The sequence below is a fragment of the Rhinolophus ferrumequinum genome, chromosome X (genome assembly GCF_004115265.2).
Source record: "Rhinolophus ferrumequinum isolate MPI-CBG mRhiFer1 chromosome X, mRhiFer1_v1.p, whole genome shotgun sequence".
Lineage (NCBI taxonomy): Eukaryota > Metazoa > Chordata > Mammalia > Chiroptera > Rhinolophidae > Rhinolophus > Rhinolophus ferrumequinum.
In genome coordinates, this window is record NC_046284.1 from 88,912,709 (window position 1) to 88,931,455 (window position 18,747).

Consider the following 18,747-nt stretch of genomic DNA (forward strand, 5'->3'; position numbering starts at 1 on the left):
GACATGCTTCCTCCGCTTTGCTTTATTTCCAATTCTTTAGATATTTATCTTAACAAATAGTATACCAACTGTATAAAATATATAAAATATGTTGTATGTCTAAGTATTAGTCAAGGTCTTAACAGGAAATTCATGCCATACCAAAGGGCTTAACTAAGGAGTGTTTAACAAAATGATGACTTACAGAGGTGTGGATACTAGGTATGAAATGACAAAGAGGGGGAGAAATGCAGCAAATAAATACCACATCTCTCCCTCATTCTGTCCTCTGTTCTTCTGCCAGTGCCTCCTATTAACTCAACCCAACTGGAAGCCAGAAGGAGAGGGACCTTTGATGCCATCCATAGAGATCAACCTCTCTGGGCACAGAACAAGACCGAGAGGTGGAAAATGGGGTGCAAGCAGATAATCAGCTTAGTCAATATGTCAGGTATTGCTATACATTGAATTGTGTCCCATTAAAAAGATATGTTGGAGCCTCCACCTGTAGTACCTCAGAATGTGACCTTATTTGGACCTAGGGTATTGAAGAAGTAATCAAGATAAAATGAAGTCGTTAGGATGAAGCATAATCCAATATGACTGGTGTCCTTATAAAAAGGGGAAACTTGGACACAGAGACAGACACACAAAGAGCAAAGGTGAGGTGAAGAGACAGGGAGAAGGTCATTTACAAGACAAGGAGAGAGGCCTGGAGCAGATCCATCCCTCACAGCCTTTAGAAGGAACCAACTCTGTTGGCGCCTTGATTTGGGAATTTTGGCCTCCAGAACTATGAAGTAATATATTTTTGTTGTCTAAGACACCCAGTCTGTGATACTTCATTATGGCATCCTTGGTAAACTGAACTAACCCTTGTGTGTAAAAAATACACACAAAAGGAGAACTTATACCAAGATGCTGAGTGTTACCTGTGTGAGGTGGTATTATGTGTGATTTCTATTTTGTGTTTTTATTTAAGTCCTAGCTTATATACTTTTAGGGTATCCAATGGACACTTGTCTTATTAGGGAGAACACTTCATGGATGGTGTAGATGCCTGACCACTGAAGTGTACACCTGAAGCTGAATAATAATGAATGTCACCTATAATTTTATATATATACATATATGTATATATATGTATATATATATATGGTCACAGGATGTGGAGTATAGCATAAGGAATAGTCAATGGAATCATAATAGCTATATACGATGTCAGAGGGGTAGTAGATTGGGGGAGAAGGGTTATCACTTTGTGAGGGGTGTAAATGTCTATTACATTGTTTTGTACACCTGAAACTAATAAAAAATAAATTAAAAAAAATAATTTAAAATAAAAAGAATTTCAATGCAATAGTAGGAGGAAGTCACCCATGGGCAGCCTGAGGGGTGGGTATGATAGAGAGGCAAATTCACTGATAGAATATTGATATGTGGGCTCACATTATTTGTGTCCCAGGGGGACATTTCTTGCTCCAGACTGAATCTCAGGCTTTCTATTCCCTTCATGTCACAAGCCTGACTTTTGTCTCCTCTCCAAAGCTGCTTTCCCACTGGTAGGTCCCCTGGGGCTTGGTTACCCATCCCCATCCCCCAAGATCAGAGAGAAGACCAAAGTTTAGCACGTAAGACCAATTCATTTAAGAGTGTGTTATTGCTTTTCACTAAATAAAAAGAACACAAATTTGGGCCTCTCAAAAATGTTTGCTAAATGAATAAATGGTATAAGGCTTAAGGGCTCTTACATAGTTGCTAAAGTTAGGGTACCTAATCCATAGGTTTCTGACTCATTTTTTTAGAAAAATAGCATAAGACCTGAAACAATAAACTGCATAGAAGAAAACATAGGTACTAAACTTATGGATCTTGGGTTCAAAGAGCATTTTATGAATTTGACTTCAAAGGAAAGAGAAGTAAAAGCTAAAATAAATGAATGGGACTATATCAAACTTAAAAGCTTCTGCACAGCAAAAGAAACCATCGACAAAATAAAGAGGCAACCAACTGAATGGGAGAAGATTTTTGCAAACAGTGCCTCCGATAAGGGGCTAATATCCAAAATATACAAGGAACTCATGCAACTCAATAACAAAAAAAACAAACAACCCAATTGAAAAATGGGCAGAGGACCTGAAAAGATGTTTCTCCAAAGAGGACATACAAATGGCAAATAGACATATGAAAAAATGCTCAACATCACTAATCATCAGAGAAATGCAAATAAAAACCACAATGAGATATCACCTCACCCCAGTTAGAATGGCTATCATCAACAAGACAAATAATAAGTGTTGGAGAGGCTATGGAGAAAAAGGAACCCTCATACACTATTGGTGGGAATGCAGATTGGTGCAGCCGCTATGGAAGGCAGTGTGGAGGTTCCTCAAAAAATTATGAATAGAATTACCATATGACCCAGCAATCCTTCTCCTGGGTATCTACCAAAAACACCTGATGACATCTGTACATAAAGACAAGTGTGCTCCAATGTTCATTGCAGCTTAATTTACGGTGGCCAAGACATGGAAACAACCAAAATGTCCTTCGATAGATGAATGGATAAAGAAGTTGTGGTATTTATACACAATGGAATACTATTCTGCCATAAGAAAAGATGAAATAGGACCATTTGTGACAACATGGATGGATCTTGAGAGTATAATGCTAAGCGAAGTAAGTCAGACTGAAAAAGCAGAGAACCATATGATTTCACTGATATGTGGTATATAAACCAAAAACAACAAAAGAACAAGACAAACAAATGAGAAACAAAAACTCATAGACACAGACAATAGGTTAGTGGTTACCAGAGGGTAAGGGGGGGGTGGGAGATGAGGGTAAGGGGGATCAAATATATGGTGATGGAAGAAGAACTGACTCTGGGTGGTGAACACACAATGTGATTTATAGATGATGTAATACAGAATTGTACACCTGAAATCTATGTAACTTTACCAACAATCGTCACCCCAATAGACTTTAATTAAAAAAAGAAAAAGAAAAATAACTGAAAGTCCAGTGCACTTCAGCCCACTGTCTTTGTTCCTTAGGGTGGAACTCACCATAAGATGGAACCCCTTACGCTCATGTCTCACTTTAGACTTAAGTACTCCTAGTCATAGACAAATCTTAGCAGATCCTTCCAGACTCTCTCTCTGTACTCCGTTGACCTGTGTCTACACTGCTCCTTTGCCCTTGCTCTCTCTAAGACAGTGGGTTCCTTGAGGGGAGGGAGATAGCTTAGCCCCATTTGACTGACACTGGTGGGTAATAACAAAATGCTTGCTGAAGCCTGAAATATGACTTGGGAGACCTCTGAAAATGGGGAGATAAGAGTCGTACCTCAAGAAATTGAATAATGAATTAACTTTGTTTTTTAATGAGCAAAAAGGAAATAAAGTACTCTCAATATACAGAGGGTGACAAAAAATGTATACATATTTTAAGAAAGGAAAAAATTATTAAAATTGTAATACTAAATATATACCGATAATAAAAGATGAATACAAGTCATGTTTGACTTCTGCAATTACAAGAAAGAGGTGCTCAGAGTGGTTACCATCAGCGTCCAGACACTTCTGATTATGGCAAATTACTGCTTGAACAACGTTGACTAAATGTCCACTTGTATACATTTTTTTGGCACCCCTGGTATTAGCTAAAGGATTCCAGGGATTTCAATAAGAGGAGAAAAGATCTGAAACCAAATCTGAGAACCAAATACCTCTAGATTACAAACAGTTCATCCCCTTACTCTTTCTTACTGCTTGAAGCCAGTCCCTTTTTCCCAACAAAGGAAACAGAATAAGGGCTGAATAAAAGTAATTACCACATTGGTTTCTATGGTGACTGATTTATTTTTTTTCTCTTTGAAGACTGAATGTATTTTTTTCCCTTACCTCAGTAATTTTTCTTTTTGTTTTTTTATATTGAGGTTCTCTCTGATGTGCATTCTGTTCCATAGAGGTAGTCCAGAACCTACTTACCTGTAGGTGGAGGTGTGTTATGTGAAGTGGCACTAAGGTATAATTTCCACAAATGGCAAAATCCTGACTCTTAGGCATATAGAAAAGGAGCATACATATAAGCAAATATGCATATAGACTTTTAGTCTCCATTCTATGCCAAAGGTAGGATAGTATAATAACTATTCTGCATATAAAAACTGTTGTATTTTTCACTTACTATATTTTAGAGCTCTTTCTGAATCAATATGCCAAAGATTTCATTCAACTCATTAATTAATGTGGGACCAGTAGGATATTAAGACTTGTGTGAGAGCATGTGAGGAGATTGGTATATATTGGTATTTAATAAAGGAACGTTAAAGTAAAATGGCCAGGTCAGATACAAAACTTTCCTACATGACCAAAAAACCTATAATCTTTGAATTTATCTTTTCTACTGGACAGAAATTATTTCCATCTCTACTGGACAAAATTCTTTAAGTTTTCATGTAACTTCATGTATTCTTTGACCCTTAATCAATGACAAAGTGAGCAAACAAGGTACATTCCCCTACATAATCCTTAAGTGAGTCTTCTACTCTATATGATATTGAAAGGATGTGACACCTACATTTTTGCCTTGTCTCCAAATGTTGTGTAATTTTTCATAACAATGACTAGATGGAGGATGTATATATATTATTTGGGGGCATATAAATTGAAACTTTTTAAGGAGAAGATGCAAGGTTTGCAACTAAGACTTGCTTTCAAATAGCCTTAAGTGCATCAGATACCTGGGGAGTTGACCCAATAGCAACAAAGCAATGAAGAAAAAGAAGATCCTTTGTTTGTATTTACATAGTTTTACAAAGAAGCACGGTCCTGTCAAAGAATGACATACTTGTTATGAATGCAATATCACAGAAGGATTGAACTGCACTGTAAACTTGGAGTTATGTTAGAAGTTAATAAAGCATCTTTGCACACACTAATACAGATATTTTGTGTATGAAATAACAAAATGAAACAAAATGAAATAGCAACAAATTGCTGAATTATTTGAATCATACAAAGTAACAATTAAAAACATTGGGAAACTGAAAATATATATGGCTTTTATATCTACTTAATTCTATTTTCAAAGAGTCAGTTATTTAGGAAACATCAAAGCAAGCTGTTCTGTTCATTTTACATTAAAAATCTCTTTAAGCTCTTTTGGAAGAACTGCAATAATGAAGAACTTGTAATAAGCTCACAAAAGTCTCTTCTAATGAATTAGTCAATTTTAATACTCTTCAGAATTCCCCATAAGAACATCATTCTCTGTTTTTTCCCTGTAAATCTTAGTGCTCTCCTCTCTTGACAACCTCTCCAAGATATTTTAGATTCCTTTTAAGAGAAAATTTCATTTATTAAAGACAGAATTGTGCTAAATTAAAATCAATCATTACAATCATTTTCTCTGCTTTAACACATACTGGCTTCTTCAAAGAGGATTGTATAAACTAGGTTCCATTTCTGTTATGAGAAACAGTCTGGGACATATATGTTGGGATTTGATTTTAGAGGTTTACCTTTATTTTGCAGTTTAGATGCAGTTACAGTGCACCCTACCTTAGATATTCTAAGAATAGAATAGGAACCAAATTATAAATTTCTATTTCAAACTTCTATTACCACCTTTCTCTTCCCAAAACCCCTACTATCATAATCAGTGGGATTTTAATAGATCTTAACTGGAAATGGACTTATTTGACCAGCAAGATATAAACATGCAGGAGACATTTTCTGCCTGACTCCTATGTCCATATATATCCTACAGTATTTTAATGTATTTTTCCAAATGGTTATAGTCTATTTTCATCTATCCTACGAATATTGATCAAGCACCTTATTTGTGCTAGACACAATTCTAGGGTTGGAATGATGAAAAAGACAAAGTCCCTTACTAAGGAAGAATATGTTCCTATAGAAAAAAATGGATAATAAATAAGTAAACAATTTAATATTCTGATTTTAAAGTGATGCCTATACATACATAAGTGGCTAGAACATGCATTTTTTTTCCAGTTACATCTAATATATTAATAGTGCCAACAGAATAATGAGAGACTGGAATCTTGCTTTACTGAAGGGAAAGAGGTTGCTTGGCTGAATAACCAAATGTAGGATCAGGCCAAGAAATAACTGTGAGGTTTCTTCCTCCTTTAGCCTGGACCATTGTTCAAGTTCATCTTTCCCTATCAAAGTGAACTCTCAGAAAGCTGTGAAATAAACTCATTTCTGTTGAGGTATAAATGACTGAAAAGGCCTCATCTGCATACTTTCCAGCAAGGTTTTTATTATACAGAAGACCAAGCCTAAGGCCTAGAAGAAGTTAATCTTTGCGGAAGCCCAGGCTTTTAAGTGACAAGCTTGATCATCAAGGTTGTCCTCACTCTGTTCTCCAATTCAAATGTATTATGTTGTAAACTCTGTCCAATCCCAACCAATATTTCACCTTGCAAGACTCCTCTTCAAATCACCCACCCAGGCCTTAAAATCCTCTGCTCATTTCCCCATTTTGAGATACTCATTAAGACTTATTAAGGGTGGGTTCTTCCTCACTGTAGTGTCATCTTAGCTTCGATTAACCAATTTATGGTACTTAATGGTGGTTGTAGTCGGTTGAATGATGGCCTCCAGAAAGGTATGTCCACATCCTAAAATCCCCACCTTAGCCCCTGGAATCTGTGAATGTGACCTTATTTGGGAAAAGAGTCTTTGCAGATATAATCAAGCTAAGGATCTTGAGAGGAGATTATCCTGTATTTGGAGTAGGCCCTACATCCAACGACAGGTGTCCTTATACGAGAAAGACAGATAGAGATTAGAGACACAGAGAAGGTGATATAAAGATGGAGGCAGAAATTGAGGTGATGCATGTACTAGCCAAGGAACACCAAGGATTGCCAGCAACCACCAGAACCTAAGAGAAAAGCCTGGAACAGATTCTTCCCTAGAACCTCTAGGAAAAAAAAACAACACTCCTGACACGTTAATTTCTGACTTTTGGACTCCAGAACTGTGAGAGAATAAATTTCTGTTATTTTAGGCCATCAAATTCTGGTAATTTGTCACAGCAGCCCTAAGGAATTAATACAGTGGTTTTCTGGGGAGCTGAAAGATCCAGGTAATATATACCATAAGCATTTACAGTGAGGGGAGGGAAGCAGGTACTTGATGTTGCTTTGGTGTGATGATAATGCTGAAGATGAAGATGAGGGTGCTTGTGACTAGGATGATAACTATAAAATATCCAGCTAAGTCCAGCTTCCAGCTTTCCGATTGTGTCATTATTTCTGTGTACATCTCTGCTCACCTCTCTATCCAAAGGAACATCTTGGTAATAACTAAGACAGCAGCAAGATGAATTTCAAACCAGTGCTTCTCAGATTTTAATGTGCTAAAGAATACCCTAGGGAATCTTGTTGCAGTAGGTCTCAGTGAGGTCTGAGATTCTGCATTTCTTTTCTTTTTTTTTTTAATTGAGTAAACTCATATAAAGGGCATATATCATGTGGGTATTGAGTTTTTACTTCTTTTTATTTTAATATGTTAAATTTTCAGCTTTATTGCAGTATAATTGACATATAAAATTGTAAGATATTAAAGTGTACATCATGGTGATTTGATATACATATACATTGTGAAAGGATTCCCCTCATCTAGTTAATTTTAAGGGATTCTGCATTTCTATCAAGCTCCTAGGTGACACCAGTGCTGCTGGTCTGAGGACTCACAATTTGGGGAGCAAGTTTTCAGATCAGGATTTGGCAAAATTTCTCTGGAGAGGACCAGATAGCAAATGTTTTAGACTTTGAGGATGTCCTGGTTTCCTATTGCTACTGAAACAAATTACTACAAATTTAGTGACTTAAAACAATGCTCATTTATAACCTCACAGTTCTTTGGTAGGAAGTCCAGCACTAATGAGGCTCAGCTGGTTAGTGTCGCAAAAGACCAAAGACAAGGTGGTGGCAGAGTCCTGTTCCTGGCGTTTCTGAGGCCAGAATCTGCTCCTGCACTTATTCAAGAGGGTGGAAGAATCCATTTCAGTGTGGATGGGTGCAATTGAGACAGGTTAGTTAGCTTGTCTTTAGGTAGACAGGGAGGTCCCTGGTGGAATAAACAAAAACAACCATATGCTAAAACTCCAGGTTTTGAAATCATTCATCGCTCAGGGACAAAATGTAACAAGGCCTTGAGGTTAATCATAAAATTCCTTTGGCCTGACAAATGGAGCAGATCTGATAGATAAGAGTGGGTGACTTTGCTAATTCCTTCAGGATGGGCAAGCAGAACAAACCTGGTAGAAGAATTTCATTAGAAGGCGCCAGTTCCCTTCTTCAAACAGCTCCCCTTCCTCAAACAGGCAAGGGAAGGTATAAAAGTAAGAGCTTTTGCCTCAGTCACTGGGCACCCCTATTCGGGACTCCCTCCCGCTAGGGAGCTCTGACCCTTTGCTTTCAATAAACTATCCTCTTTTTAAAACTCTTTGCCTCTCCTGGGTCCGTGTTTCCATTATTCTGTCTCACGAGACACGATCCCGGCACTCACTCACTCAAAAGTCCCCTACATCATTTGGGGACTCACAGAGACTTATTCCACCTTCACCCCCACTTTTTTGGTGGTTTTCAGCTTCTCTCAGCTCCTTAAGGCAGACTGCATTCCTTGTCACTTGTTCCTTCATTTTCAAACCAGCAACAGCATGTCAAATCCTTCTCACACTGAATATCTCTGACTTTTTCACATTTCTCTGACCCCAACTGAAGAAAGTTCTCTGCTTTTAAGAGCTCATATGATTAGATTGGGCCTACCTGGATAATCCAAAATAATCTCAAAATTCTGTAACCTTAACTACATTTGCTTAAGTCCCTTTTTACATGTAAAGTCACGTATTCACAGGTTCCAGGGATTAGGCTGAGGGATGGGGACATTATCTTGCCTACCACAGAAGATCATTGTCAAGGACAGTTGTCTCTGTTGCAACAACTCAACTGAAAGCCACCATAAACAATATATAAACAAGTGAGCGAGGTCATGTTCCAATAAAACATTATTTATGGACACTGAAATCTGAATTTCACATAATTTTTAATGGGTCACAAAGTAACATTCTTCTGTTGATTTTTTTCAATTATTTAAAAATGTAAAAATTATTTCTTAGCTCATGGGGGGGTGGGGAGTAGGTACACAAATAGGCAGTAGGCTAGGCCTGTCTGCTGTAGTTTGCTGACCTCTAATCTAGATTTAATCCCTCTTGTCTCAGACGAGAAACCTATAAAGGGCAAAAATGTTCTCTTTGAGTTGTGCTGCACTGTGGATACTTCTTAAAATGATCAGTTAACCAAAGCCCTCCCCTGTAGGAAAATTCTGGATGCAAAGGTGATGTTTATGAAGACTATGGAAAGAAAAATTTTTGCTCAGGAAACTGGTCCTTTTGTAAGAGCAAAGATTTTGAAAAAAATGAGCTTTAATGGAAAGAAACGAAAATATGCAGTTATTAAATTAGCTGCATTCTACTTTGAGCTCTAATGACATAATGATAGGGGGAATCAGATCTCATGCTTCAGGAGGTTAGCAGATAACCCAAGATGATATGGGAGTTTTTTTTTTTGTTGTTGTTGCTGTTATTTCTGTATTGATCTACCTGAAACATTTTGAGTTCCATTTATGCAGTCTTTTAAAATATTAGACCCTAGGGGCAAGATTTTATGTTAACCAAATTGGTAATATAATTAGATGTGTAGTAAAGCCCATTTGTTCATAGAAGCAAGGCATTGAAATTATTATTCATCATAAAATAATTGCACAATGAGGTATAATCTGTAGTATTTGCAATGTATGAAAGGTGAGATTGGAATTTATAAGGATGATGCCCCAATTTCTCAAATCTGTCTGTTAGGAAAAGAAAACAAATTTTGTTGTTATATTACAGCCATTCCAAATCTAATAAACCATATGGCTTTGGTGATGTTCTCCAGAAATGGACCCTAAGACATGGATTCATATACAAATTATTTACTGAGGAAGTCCTCCAAGGAAAAACCAGTGAGGGAGTGAAAAGAAGTAGGGCATGGAAGGGGAAGAAACCAAGAAAGTGTGCAGTTTCAAGGAAAGTCCCATCCTCAACCTGATCCTGTGGAGAGCTCTGGAATGTATGTAAATCATACCTCCAAATTTGTTCAAACCAGAGGCAAGGAGCTAGGATTTCATACTCCTGCACCAGTCAAAGTTGTCTCTGGAGTACATAACTAAGTCAATAAGGAAGGAAACGTAGAATCTTTTTTATTGATGTTTGTTTTTAACATTTTCTGTTAATTCTGGTTATTTATTTTTGAATTTAGTTTTTGGATAGGTAATATATTCACGTGATTCCAAAACCTGAAAGTACAAAAGAATACACAGTGAAAGCCTCTTACTAATCTTTGTCCCCCACCTGCCAAAACATCTCCCCTCACTACTGTTCTTAGTCTATATATTTATGTATGTATGTATGTATGTATTAACTTATTTACTGTTCTTAGTTTATATGTAGACATATATACAAACAAATATGCATATAGACTTTTAGTCTTGATTCTATGCCAAAGGTAGGATAGTATAATAACAGTTCTGCATACAAAAAACTGTTGTATTTTTTCACTTACTATATTTTAGAGCTCTTTCTAAATCAATACATAGAGAGTTTCCCCCTTATCTCTCTGTTTTGACATCTGCGTCGTATTCTACTGGATGGATATGTGAACATTTACTTCACCAATACTCTATTGATGGACATGTGCATTGTTTTCAGTTATAAGCAGTGCTGCATGAAGTAACCTTGTGCTTACATAATTTTTCTTGTGTGCAAGTATATCTGTAGAATAAATTCCCCAATATTTAATTGCTCATTGAAAGGCAAATAAGTTTATAATTTTGGTATCTCTTACTAAATTACCTTCCAAGGAGGTTATATTCCAATTTGTGTTCTCATCAGTAATATATGAGACTGTCAATTGCCCCACATTCTCACCACCACAGTGTGTTACCAAACTTTTAGATTTTTGCCAATCCCATAGATAAAATATGGTATCTCACTCAGCACAGTTTTGATTTACATTTCTTTAATTTTGAGCAAAATTGAGCATCTTTTCATATGATGTGTTGATTCTTAATATGCTAAAAATTTTCCTATTGATTCAAAGACTGATATCCTTGCCTGCAATTAGAAAACTAGAGTGAATGCAGATAGCCTTCTTGGAACACATGGGGTCAGAAAGTACCTTAGTGGTCATCTAGTTCAGTCCTGGTCTGATGCCTAAATGAACTCCCTGCCTTCCCCAGCAGACATGTTCAGAGTTAGAAAGTTCACAGAATTGAAGACATCGTTCTGTGGCTCTAAAATTTAGAAAGGTTTTTATGTTGAGCCAAAATCTTATGTAATTACTGTATGACAGTAATTACAGTATGCTCTTGTTAAAGTATACTATTCCTTTAGATAGCAATGAATATACCACGGGGAAATAATATTGGCTTCAAGTATAGGTAAAATAACTTTTCTGTCCCTCAAATACAATTCTTCAGCTGATAGTCTTTAATGTGATATAATTATGACATATTGTATTAATCACAATTAGAAATAGAATTTCAAATGTAAATGCCACCTATGTAGTATTCCTGCTAAAACTCAAATCTAACCACAAGGAAATCTCAGATAATACTAAATTGAAAGACATTCCAGGAAATAACTGGCCTATACAACTCCAATATGTTGATGTCACAAAAGCCAAAGAAAGACTAAGGAGCTGCTCTAGATCAAAAGAGACCAAAGACATGTGCCAATTAACTGCAATCTGTGATCTTGAATTGGATTCAAGGAATCCAAAGAAGGGGGAAAATGCCATACATGATATTATTGGGACAATTGGCAAAATTTAAAAACAGGTTGAATATCAGACTGTAGCATTATATCATCATTAAATTTTCTGATTTGAATAATTTAGCTGTGCTCATGTAAAAGAATGTCCTTGTTCTTAGGAAATGCACACTGCAGAATTTAGGGGCAAAAAGGCTTGAGGTCTGTAACGGCGACCCTATATCTTCTATTTTTGAAATTTAAACCTCTGATGTAATTCGATTTGACAGTGGTTTGGCTTGGGACTTTTTTTTTTTTTTTAATTTATTTTTAATTTATTGGGGTGACAATTGTTAGTATAATTACATAGATTTCAGGTGTGCAATTCTGTATCACATCATCCATAAGTCACACTGTGTGTTCACCACCCAGAGTCAGCTCCCCTTCCATCACCATACATTTGATCCCCCTCACCCTCATCCCCCCCCCAACCCCCTTACGCTCTGGTAACCACCAAATTACGTTCCCCAGATTAATTTTCAAACCCCGTGGCCATCCTGTGGTCACCGACTGCCCTCCAATCCCCTCACCCTCCCCCGCACCCCCCACCCCTCCCGCCCATCTAGCAACCCTCAGTTTTTCCTCATTGTCTCCCAAACTGTTTCTGATTAGTTCATTCACTTATTCTTTTCTTTAGAATCCGCAAATAAGTGAGATCATATGGTACTTATCTTTCTCTGTCTGACTTATTTCACTTAACATAATGTTCTCTAGATCCATCCATGTTGTTGCAAATGGTAAGATTTCTTTCTTCTTTATGGCTGCATAATACTCCATTGTATAAATGTACCACAGTTTCTTAATCCAGTCATCTACCGGTGGGCATTTTGGTTGTTTCCATGTCTTAGCTATTGTGTATAGTGCTGCAATAAACATAGGAGTGCATAAAGATTTTTGAATTAGAGTTTTGGATTTCTCCGGATAGATACCTAGAAGTGGAATTACTGGATCATAAGGTAGTTCCATTTTCAGATTTTTGAGATACCTCCATACTGTTTTCCATAGCGGCTGCACCAGTCTGCAATCCCACCAACAGTGCACAAGCGTTCCCTTTTCTCCACATCCGCGCCAGCACTTGTTGTTTGTTGATTTATTGATGATAGCCATTTTGACTGGGGTGAGGTGGTATCTCATTGTGGTTTTTATTTGCATTTCTCTGATGGTTAGTGAGGTTGAGCATTTCTTCATATGTCTGTTTGCCATCTGTATGTCCTTTTCAGAAAAATGTCTCTTCAAGTCCTCTGCCCATTTTTTAATTGGATCGTTTGTTTTTTTGGAGTTGGGTTGAGTAAGTTTTCCATAGATTTGTGATATTAATCCCTTATCAGATATATCATTGGCAAATATCTATTCCCATTCAGTAGGATCCCTTCTTGTTTTATTGATGGTTTCCTTTGCTGTGAAAAAACTTTTTAGTTTGATATAATCCCACATGTTTATTTTTTCTCTTAGTTCCCTCGAGCGAGGGTGTATATCAGTGAAAATCTTACTCCGGGTAATGTCTGAGAAGTTTCTTCCTATATTTTCTTCTAGGTATTTTATGGTTTCAGACCTTACATTTAAGTCTTTAAGCCATTTTGAATTTATTTTTGTATATGGTGTAAGGAGGTGGTCCAACTTCATTTTTTTGCATGTGTCTGTCCAGGTTTCCCAGCACCATTTATTGAATAGACTGTCATTACTCCATCGTACATTCTTGCTTCCATTGTCGTAGATTAAATGGCCATATAGGCGTGGATTTATTTCTGGACTCTCTATTCTGTTCCATTGATCTATGTGTCTGTTTTTATGCCAGTACCATGCTGTTTTGATTACTGTAGCCTTGTAGTATAATTTGAAGTCAGGTATTGTTATACCTCCCACTTTGTTCTTATTTCTCAAGATTGCCTTTGCTATTCGGGGTCTTTTATGGTCCCATATAAATTTTAGGATTATATGTTCTATTTCTGTGAAAAACGACGTTGGCAGTTTGATAGGAATTGCATTGAATATGTATATTGCCTTAGGCAGTATGGACATTTTAACTATATTAATTCTTCCTATCCATGAACATGATATGTGTTTCCATCTATTTATATCTTCCTTCATTCCTTTCTTCAGTGTCTTATAATTTTCTGAGTATAGATCTTTTACTTCTTTGGTTAAATTTATTCCCAGGTATTTTATAGTCTTTGGAGCGATTGTAAATGGGATTGTTTTTTTAATTTCTCCTTCTGATGTTTTATTATTGGTATATACAAAGGCAACTGATTTCTGAATATTAATTTTGTATCCTGCCACTTTACTAAATTCATCTATCAGCTCTAATAGCTTCTTGGTGGAGTCTTTAGGGTCCTCTATATATAGTATCATATCATCTTCATACAATGATAACTTTACTTCCTCCTTACCAATCTGTATGCCTTTTATTTCTTTTTCTTGTCTGATTGCTGTGGCAAGAACTTCCAGAACTATGTTGAATAGAAGCGGAGATAGTGGGCATCCTTGCCTTGTACCTGATCTTAGGGGGAATGGTTTTAGCTTTTCCCCATTGAGTATGATGTTAGCTGTGGGTTTGTCATATATGGCCTTTATTATGTTGAGATAAGATCCCTCTATTCCCACTTTCTTAAGGGTTTTTATCATAAATGGCTGTTGGATTTTATCAAATGCCTTTTCTGCATCTATTGATATGATCATGTGATTTTTATTTTTCATTTTGTTAATGTGGTGTATCACATTAATAGATTTGCGGATGTTGAACCACCCCTGCATACCAGGAATGAATCCCACTTGATCGTGGTGAATGATCTTTTTAATGTATTGCTGAATTCTGTTTGCTAATATTTTGTTGAGGATTTTGCATCTATGTTCATTAAAGATATCGGCCTGTAGTTTTCTTTTTTTGTGGTGTCTTTGTCTGATTTTGGGATCAGGGTGATAGTGGCTTCGTAAAAAGTGTTTGGGAGTCTTCCCTCCTTCTGGATTTTTTGGAAGAGCTTGAGGAGAATTGGTGATAATTCTTTTTTGAACGCTTTGTAAAATTCACCTGTAAAGCCATCTGGTCCAGGGCTTTTGTTTGTTGGGAGACTGTTGATTACTGATTCAATTTCCGTGGTGGTAATCAGTCTATTCAGGTTTTCTGTTTCTTCTTGAGTTAGCCTTGGAAGGTTGTACGCCTCTAGAAAATTGTCCATTTCTTCCAAATTGTCAAATTTGTTGGCATATAGTTGCTCATAGTAACTTCTTAAAACTCTTTGTATTTCTGCAGTGTCCGTTGTCACTTCTCCTCTTTCATTTCTGATTTTATTAATTTGGGTCCTCTCTCTCTTTTTTTTAATGAGTCTGGCTAAAGGTTTGTCGATTTTGTTTATCTTCTCTAAGAACCAACTCTTGGATTCATTGATCTTTTGTATTGTTTTTCTGGTTTCTATTTCATTTATTTCTGCTCTGATCTTTATTATCTCCTTCCTTGTGTTCCCTTTGGGCTTATTTTGCTGTTCTTTTTCCAAATCCCTTAAATGTGAAGATAAACTGTTGATTAATGATGTTTCTTGTTTCTTTAGGTAGGCCTGCAAAGCTATGAATTTCCCTCTTAGGACTGCTTTCGCGGCATCCCATAGATTTTGGGTCGTCGTGTTTTCATTTTCATTTATCTCGAGATATCTTTTGATTTCTTCCTTGATCTCCTGCTTGACCCATTCATTATTTAGTAATAAGTTATTCAGCCTCCATGAATTGGTGTGTCTTCCAGTTTTTTTCCTGTAGTTCATTTCTAATTTCATAGCATTGTGATCAGAGAAGACAATTGGTATGATTTCAATTTTCTTAAATTTATCAAGACTTGTTTTGTGGCCTAACATATGATCTATCTTGGAAAATGTTCCATGTGCGCTTGAGAAAAAGGTGTATTTTGCAGCATTGGGGTGAAATGTTCTGAAAATATCGATTAAATCCAAGTGGTCCAATGTATCATTTAAGGCTGTTGTTTCCATATTGATTTTCTGTCTGGAAGACCTGTCCCTTGTGGTCAGAGGTGTGTTGAAGTCCCCGACTATAATAGTGTTACTGTTGATGTCTGCCTTTATGTCAGTCAGTACCTGTTTTATATATTTAGGTGCTCCTATGTTGGGTGCATAGATGTTTACTAGGGTTATGTCCTCTTGTCGGATCGATCCCTTTATTATTATATAGTGCCCATCTTTATCTTTTAGTATGTTCTTCATTTTAAAGTCTATTTTGTCAGAAATAAGTATTGCAACTCCAGCTTTTTTCTCGTTTCCATTTGCATGAAATATCTTACTCCAACCCTTCACTTTCAGCCTGTGTGTGTCTTTTGTTCTGAGGTGAGTCTCTTGTATACAGCATATACAAGGGTCTTGCTGTCTTATCCAGTCAGCCACCCTATGTCTTTTGATTGGAGCATTTAATCCATTTACATTTAAAGTGATTATTGATTGGTACATAGATATTGCCATTTTTAAATTTGTAGTTAGGTTGTTTTGATCTTTCTTCTATTTACAGAAGACCTTTTAGTATTTCTTGCAATGCTGGCTTGGTGGTAATAAATTCCTTTAGCTTATTTTTTTCTGGAAAGCTCTTTATCTCTCCATCAACTTTAAATGATAGCCTTGCTGGATAAAGCAATCTAGGTTGTAGGCCTTTTTTTTCCATCACTTTAAGTATCTCCTGCCACTCCCTCCTGGCCTTCAATGTTTCTGTAGAAAAATCATTTGATAGTCTTATGGGAGTTCCCTTGTATGTAACCCTCCGTCTTTCTCTTGCTGCTTTTAGGATTCTCTCTTTGTCTTTAAGCTTTGCCATTTTAACTATAATGTGTCTTGGTGTGGACCTGTTTGGGTTAATCCTGGTTGGAACTCTCTGCACTTCCTGGACTTGTATGTTGGTTTCCTTCATCAGGTTGGGGAAGTTTTCAGACATTATTACTTCAAATATGTTCTCAATCCCTTGCTTGCTCTCTTCACCTTCTGGTATTCCTATGATGCGCATGTTGTTGCGCTTGATGTTATCCCAGAGGTCTCTTAGGCCATCCTCATTGTTTTTTATTCTTTTTTCTTTCTGTTGTTCCGTTTGGGTGATCTCTGCTACCTTGTCTTCTAAGTCGTTGATTCGATCCTCTGCTTCATCTAGCCTGCTGGTAATTCCTTCAAGTGAGTTCTTAATTTCGGTAATTGTGTTCTTTAGTTCCAACTGGTTTTTCGTTATGATTTCTACATCTTTCTTTATGTTTTCTCTAAGCTCGTTTGTTATGATTTCTACATCCTTCTTTATGTCTTCTCTAAGCTCCTTAAACATTCTTATCACCAGTGTTCTGAACTCTGTCTCTGAGAGGTTGGTTACGTCTGCTTCATTTGGTTCCAGTTGTGGAAGCTTCTTCTGTTCTTTTATTTGGGACGTGTATCTTTGTTTCCCCATTCTGGCTGACTGTGTTTATTTTGATATATTAGGTAGATCCCCTAGAGTTCTTAGTTCTTGCTAGGTTATCTTATGTAGTATGTGTCCTTTATATTTGACTCGCACCACGTCGTCCTCCTCTGCGTGTGCTCCAAAGGTGAGTCTTGTGTTGTGTACACTGTCCCGTTCAAGAAGATCTTTAATTGCTTCCCGCTAGTGAGCAGGTGGGGTCAACTCCTGGGCTGACCTGCCGTGAGACTTGGCTCTGCCCCCCGCAGGGCACTCTGCTGCGTGAGGGTTGACCACCCCAATGTGATTTGGCCTCTATGGGCTCCAGAGCCTGCCGAGAACCCCCTCTAGGTGTGTGACCTGCAGGTCAAACCCGGCTGCACTCCGATTTGGTCTGGAGTTGGCCCCCGGATATGCCGAGTCCCGTGCCACCCAAGCTGGGCCCTGGCAGGGAAGTCCCAGAACAAGGTAAATCACCAAGCACAGCAGCAACGACAACAGCAAAGAAAAACAGCCGATAACCCCCGCTCGACACAGGCAAAGATATCCAAGATACAAGACAAAGCAAAACAAAACCAAGCAAAGCAAAACAAAGCAAAACAAAAAGCAGCGACCGTCTCGGCCTGAGCCCACCAAGCAATGACCAGGTTTTCCTCTGCTGTACCAAAGAGCCCCCTGCTTATTGCGCAGGCAGAGCCGGTCACCTGGTGCTCAGAGAGACTTTGGGACTGCAGACTTAAAAGCGTGGGCCTGAGGGGTCTGGATGATAGTCTCCACAAAGTCAGTGCAGCTTCTGCCCTTGTCCGCACGTATGCACACCGAGAGTAGCACCACCAGTCCTTTGTCCAGAGCTCCAGAGTCCTAGGGCACTCCTTCAGTGTGTGTGTATGGGTGCGGGCGGGAGATTTCTGATCTGCTGACCGTGCCTCACAAGCTGGGCCCCGGCAGGGCAGTTTCAGAACAAAGCAAATCACCAAGCACAACAGCAACAACAACAACAAAGAAAAATATCAAATACGTTCACATGCAAAACCACCTGATAACCCCCACTCGACAGAGGCAAAGATATCAAAGATATAAAGACAAAGCAAAACAAGACAAAACAAAGCAATACAAAAAGCAGCGACAGTCTCGGCCTAAGCCCACCAAGCAATGTCCAGGTTGTTCTCTGTTGTACCAAGGAGCCCCCTGCTTATTGCGCAGGCAGAGCCGGTCACATGGTGCCCAGAGAGACTTTGGGACTGCAGACTTAAATGCGTGGGCCTGAGGGGTCTGGATGATAGTTTTTACAATGTCAGTGCAGTTTCTGCTCTTGCCTGCACAAATGCACACTGAGAGTGGCACCACCAGATACGTGACCAAAACTCTTGAGTCTTAAGGCACCTCTTCAGTGTGTGTGTGTGAGTGCGGGCGGGAGATTTCTGATCTGCTGAAAGCCCAGAGCTGCGCCTGCCTCACTGCTGATCTCCGGGT